We start from the raw sequence: 6,290 nt of genomic DNA, 5'->3' as shown, positions 1-6,290 counted from the left end.
CTAGCTTTAAGTTTCACGACTCTTTTCTCTACGATCTCCACTCTGATATTGAACCTGTTCAGTAATTTTTTAAAATTTCACCTGCTGTGTATTTCAGTTCAAAAATCTTTTTTTTTAATTTAAAAAACTGTAATAACCAAGTAAAGTAAACAAACAACTCTTAAGTTAGAGTGCCAAATACACCTTATTGTTTTAAAGGTGCAAAAGCAAGAAATACAAACCTGTTCACATTTTAAATAGTTGTACGGTAAATAAATTCCATTTAGAAACATTTTTTAATGGAAAAAAGATTTATTAATCAATTTACAAAAGATTAAAAAAATCAATGTTTAATATCAACTTTAAATAACTAAAAGGGGAAAAACTGTCTTCTCTCCTTCTGGTTTTTTACTTCAAAATCTATGTCTTCTGCTTTTTGTCTTTTGGAGAAAACATTGCATGGTGAGGCTACCATCTTTTTAGGCAAGAGCAAAGATCAAGATCTTCCTTTATACAAGTCTGTGGGGGAAGGAAAACCAACTTCCCAGAAATTCTCTGGTGTGCTGGGTGGAATGTAGTGAGATTCGTGTCTGGAGCAGAAATCTCACTTCTTTTCTCTCTCTTCTGCTTGCGTATCTGCATAATAAGTTTCACATTCCTTACATGTCTGCCCAAGCAGATTTCTTCTCTCTTCTTTCTTCCAAACTCCCTCAATGGGATGAGAATTTTGTAAGCTGGGCTCTCTCTGATGGTCTTTAAAATATGGGCTCCGCAAATGCTTTCTGCTGGATTTTATCCTGTTTATCACCATGTGTGTTTGGTTTCTCTGTGGCAGCGGACAATTCTTCCTCCACATCTGCCATCTGGGAGAAATTATATGCCAAACAAGATTCGTATTCTTCATGGGTCATCGGATCAAACATGTCTTCCAGGCTACCATCCATCTTTTTTTCTCCATTTGGAATTTTTTCTCCTTTTTGCTCTTCTTCATTTTTTAAAGCATGGTGTCACTGAGGTGTCATTGACCAATGTACAGTCCATGTCCACTGTCTCTCCCAATCTTGACGGACTACTATTCTTTATCTGTTATAGTAACATCCATTTTATACCAAGAGAAGTCTGCTCCTGGATCTATACTCCACTGTGGATTCTCTACTCCACTCTATATTTTCAAAGGACACATCTTGATTGTTTTGCAGAGACTTTGTTTTAGCAATTCCACAGAGATTTAAATGAAGGATTCATGAAAATTCCTATGCTCCTTGGGCTGACTGGGTTTTAATTTTTATTGGCTCATGAGAACCAGCATCCTTTATGTCATCAAAGAGATTCTCTGTCTCCAAACTTTCATGTGGCCTTAGAGGGATTTTGAAGACAGAATTTTCTTCTTTTATTTGTGATGGTGTTTTGTTGGCTGGTGAGGATTGATTCAGGGATTGAAGGATGCAGTACTATAACTAGGGCTTCTCTGAGGAATCTTTGGGTAATATGCAGCTCCTACCCAAGGCCTTGTGGCCTGAGGAAGAGTCTTTTGGAATGGGCTTAAAAGCCTCATAAAGAGTCACTTGCTTAAATCTGTTTTTAAAGGTCTCATTTGCTGGGTTTTTCTTTTGACACTGAGTAGGTGGAAATCCATCAGACAGATCCAGAGGTGTATTCATCAAATTGCCCCCATTCATAGAAAACTGACTATCCAATGGAAAAGGAGAAGCATTTTCTTTATCAAAAAAGGCTTGTGGGCAACTTAACTTCATGCTCACTTTCTTCCTCAGTTTTTTTTTCCTTTTGGATATTCTGCTTCCAAAGATCTCAGGAGCATCAGTGATATCATCTTTAATGTGATCAGTGTTATTCTGTTTACCTATGGATTCACTTATATTTTTATTTATAAGTGTCTGCCTATTAGAAGATGACTGGCTGATGACCTTGTTCAGTGCAAAGGGCACTGTCTTCAGATCTGGCTTAGGTTTCTCTGATCTAGAAATAGAAATGTTGCTGAAAGGGGTTGTTTTCCAGTGATTTTTTTCCCAGTGTCTAAAAGACAAGCATATATATTTGTATTCAAACATAAACTACTTTTCACATTAGAAGTAGCTCCAAATACAGGAGATGGACATTGAGTCTGAAAATCTTAAACTTACCTTTACTATTTCTTGTAGATGCCTCAAAAGGCTGTTTCTTGTGATCTGCTTCTGAACAGTGTGGTACAGCTTATCACCAAGATAGATGGCTCAGAGGACTTTAAGATTCAGAGTCTTCTTGAGCACTAAATCCAAGTGTTTCAGCAACAACTGTCGCCAAATTAAAAGATGATTTATCAGTGGGATAACTGCTCGTTCCACATGTGTACATGCAGTACTCCAATTTACTCTGTGCTTTGTTCCATGTATGGAACATAGAGATTCTCCTTTTTGTAGCTGGTTAATAACAGAAAATAAAAAGACTGTTATTGGTGAATCTGGAATAACATTTTTCTCACACTCAAGGTCAGTTGCTTTGATGCTATTGATCATTCTCTATTTTCTGCTGCAGTTGTTCAGAAAGCTTTTTATTTTCTTCCCGAAGAGTATTCTTTTCATTCACGAGTTCTGTAATAAGTTTAAGATTCTGTTGTCAAATATTTTTCAAATTCTTCCTGCTATTTCTGCATATGTTCTTCAGTTACTGCACTGGATCACATAATCCTGCCCTTCACCTCAAGTAAGTGCCAGACTCACTGATCTTCCAAAATTTTAATGGTTTCATGAAGGACTTTCTGTTGCTCTCTCAGCAGTGGATTTTTAGTGAAGAATTCTTCTAGTCTTTGTGCTTAGTTACTTTTACTTGTAAACCTTGTGCTTCTTTCTCGTGACATTCTTTTAGTTCTGTCCAAAGTTCCTTAAAGTCATTAGATAGATCTGCAGAATTAGGGCATCCACAACTGCTCCCAGAGATGTTCATCTTAAGAGCGTCACAGGTTCCACACTTCTGTTTGCTTAATGTTTTCTGATATTTTCTGTTACATTATATAGGTATGAAGTTGTCTTTAGACAGCTGAAATACAGCTTCTGGGACAGCATCAAGATTCTCAAAAGCCTCAAATCAGAAGTAGATACCCTCTGGGTTGTGAGGTATGACAGCTCACTGGTCTCCATCACCCACTTCCTTCACCACAGGGACAACCAGGACCTCCCAGGGCCTGGGGAGGGGGGTATGAAGGCTGGAGGGTGGCTGGCCTCAAAAATCTTCATTTCATTAAAATCTTCATATTTTCTATTTCTTTCATACTTTGTATTCATTTCAAGAGAATTTATCTTTTATCTCACATTTAAAGTCTTTGACAATTCAAATATTGGACCTTCTTTGCATTGACGACTGTTGATAACTCTTAAGAATTTTTTTTTTCTTTTCTTTCCTTTTTTGGTTAGTGCTGGGTGTTGGTGGGGGGTAGCTGTTAAATTCCTCTGGAGAATGTTGATTTGTATTTTTTAGGAGTCAATCAACCAGCTTATGTTTAGGCCATCACCTGGGTCTAACCCCCTCAGCCAGTGGTTCCAATCAGGTTTTCTAAGCCTGTGCTCTGTGGTCCAGATCTGCCCTGCACATGTGTGACTCAGTGGTTAGACTGAGACTCTGGTAGTTTTGATCCTAGTTCAGACTCTAAGGCCTTTGCTGTTTCTTTCCCAGGGTAGCTCAGGGGTGAGCCTGGGTCTTAAGGAGATTGATGCACAGACAGGGAAACCCTTGCTCCAGAAATTCCTCTCTGGGACTACCCCTCCACACACACACACTTTCTGACTTATAAGAATCTTTCTCCTTGGCTCTCTGGCTAGAAAGCTGGGATTTTTCTCAGGATTCTCCTCCCAGGATCAAGATCATCATTGGCACTAAGCACTTGTGAGACAAAGGAGAAAGGAAAATAGCAGAAGCCCCTCCCCAGGCTCTTCACACTACAAGGGACCCCTTACCCTGCTGTGGACAGAGAGGTGGGTTTTGTCCTGGAGATTCCAGGTGCCTCTACTGCCAGTGTCACTTGGTGGTACAATTTTAGGACTAGGACTGCCATCAGGTAAGGACCAGAAAAGAAAAGAGTCAGAAAGGAAAAGAATGTTCTTCCCTGACCCCCCACACTCTCCAGCCCACAGAGGCCCTGCTTCACTGTCATCTGGTCAGCAGCAGGAGGCCTCCCCTGGAGAGTTTGCCATCCACACCTGCCACTCAATCCAGAGCATCCCCCCAGGTCAATGTCAAGGATAAAGGAGGGTACACTCACTGCCACACTGGCCATTCTTCCAGTGCTGACTTTCCTCTCATGGGTCTGCTCTTGGTAGCATTCCAGAATGCTCATGCAGTTGCCTGATTGTTCTGTACAGAATTGTTTGAATTAATGAGAGAGAGAGAGAGAGAGGCTCTAGTGGGCTTATTCCATCTTGGCTGGTGCCAGAAATGCCTCTTTGTCTTTGTGTCAAATGCACAGCCTCTTGGATAGTGTTCATCTCTATTTCCTGTTCCTGATTCTCTCTGGAAAAATATCTGGATCATCAGGGTCAGGGTGTGTGTGTGTGTGTGTGTGTGTGTGTGTGTGTGTGTGTGTGTTGTGTATTCTACATAATACAATGTTAGCAGTAGAGTAGGGGGTTTCAGATTCCCTTCTGTGTCATTTAAGTATCCAAAGATATGTTGGTAGCCATTGAACACAATTTCTATTGGGCTGCTATTGGTCCCAGCCGGCATTTGGGAGCCATGTTTTTTATTGGTTCTTTTTAGTTATGAAGACATAGGATTCATTTTGGCATACTTATTATAGCATAGAATATAATTTGTTCTAATTCATTCCTCAGTTCTTCCCCTTCCTTTCTCCCCTCCTTCCTTCTGTTTTTTTCTTCTACTCTACTGATCTTTCTGTTATTTACTTATAGATTTGTTTAAATCAGTGTCTGTGGATATATATTATGTTAAGATGCACTGTGGCATACCCATATATGTACAGAGGAAAGTGAGGTCAGATTCATTCCACTGCCTTTCCCTATCCCATAACTTCCTTTTCTTTATTCCTTTTGTCGACTCCACTAATCTTTCTTCTATTTTTTTTTTATCCCCTGCCCCATTTTGTATTAGCTTCCATGTATCAGAGAAAACATTTGACCTTTGCTATTTTGGGACTGGCTTATTTCACTTACCGTGATTGTCTCCAGTGCCATCCATTTACCAGCAAATGCCATAAATTCATTCTTCTTTATGGCTGAGTAATACTCTATTTCTTTATCAATTCTTCTGTTGACGGATACATAGGTTGACCCCAGAGCTTAGATATTGTGAGTCGTGATGCCATAAACACTGATGTCACTGTGTCTCTGCTGATTTTAAATCCTTTGGATATATACTGAGGAGTGTGGTAACTGGGTCAAAGGGTTCCTAGTTTGATAAGGAATCTCCACTCTGCTTTCCAGAGTGGTTGCACATTTTGCAATCCATCAACAACATTCGAGTGTACCCTTTTCCCCACATCCTTGTTTTTATTGTTATTTGTATCCTTGATAATTGCCATTCTGGCTGGAGTGAGATAGAATCTCAGTGTAGTTTTTAATTTGCATTTCTCCAATTGCTAGAGATGTTGAACATTGTTTTTTCATTTATTTGTTGACCATTGTATTTATTCTTTTGAGAAATGTCTGTTTAGTTCCTTTGTCTCCTTTTTGATTGGGTTATTTGTGGTGTTGTTGTTAAGTTTTTTGAGTTCTTTGTATAACCTGGATATTAATCCCCTATCTGTGGCAAAGATTTTCTCCCATTCTGCAGGCTCTCTCTTCATGCTCTTGATTATTTGCTGTGAAGAAACTTTTTAGTTTGATACTATCCCACTTATTGATTCTCAATTTTATCTCTTGCTCTTTAGAAGTCTTATTAAGGAAGTCAGTTACAGAGCTGACATTTGGGAGTATTGGACCTACATTTCTTGTAGCAGTTGCAGGGTTTCTCATCTAGTTCCTAAGTATTTGATCCACTTGAGTTGACCTTTGTACAGGGTGAGAGATAGAGGTTAAGTTTCATTCTACTACCTATGGATTTCCAGTTTTCCCAGCTTCTTTTTATGAAAAGGCTATTTTTTTCTCCAATGTATGTTTTTGGCACCTTTGTCTAGTATCAGATAACTGTATTATGTGAGCTTTTCTCTGTGTCTTCTGTTCTATTCCATGGTCTTCATGCCTATTTTGGTGCCAGTACCATACTGTTTTTGTTATTATAGCTCTGTAATATAATTTGAGGTCTGGTATTATGATGCTTCTTGCTTTGCTTTCCTCACTAAGGGTTGCTTTGGCTATTCGGGGCCT

The 6,290-nt window shown here is 39.2% G+C and overlaps 1 pseudogene; it reads right to left on the bottom strand.

Moving 5' to 3' along the window:
- Positions 1-399: 399 nt before the first annotated feature.
- On the bottom strand, positions 400-2,919 carry LOC101967318 (DNA endonuclease RBBP8 pseudogene; annotated as a pseudogene).
- Positions 2,920-6,290: the final 3,371 nt, after the last annotated feature.

This window comes from Ictidomys tridecemlineatus, chromosome 7, assembly GCF_052094955.1.
Source record: "Ictidomys tridecemlineatus isolate mIctTri1 chromosome 7, mIctTri1.hap1, whole genome shotgun sequence".
NCBI classification, from domain to species: Eukaryota; Metazoa; Chordata; class Mammalia; order Rodentia; family Sciuridae; genus Ictidomys; species Ictidomys tridecemlineatus.
Note: the sequence above shows the minus strand (reverse complement) of the source record. Positions and strands in the feature narration are given on the sequence as shown.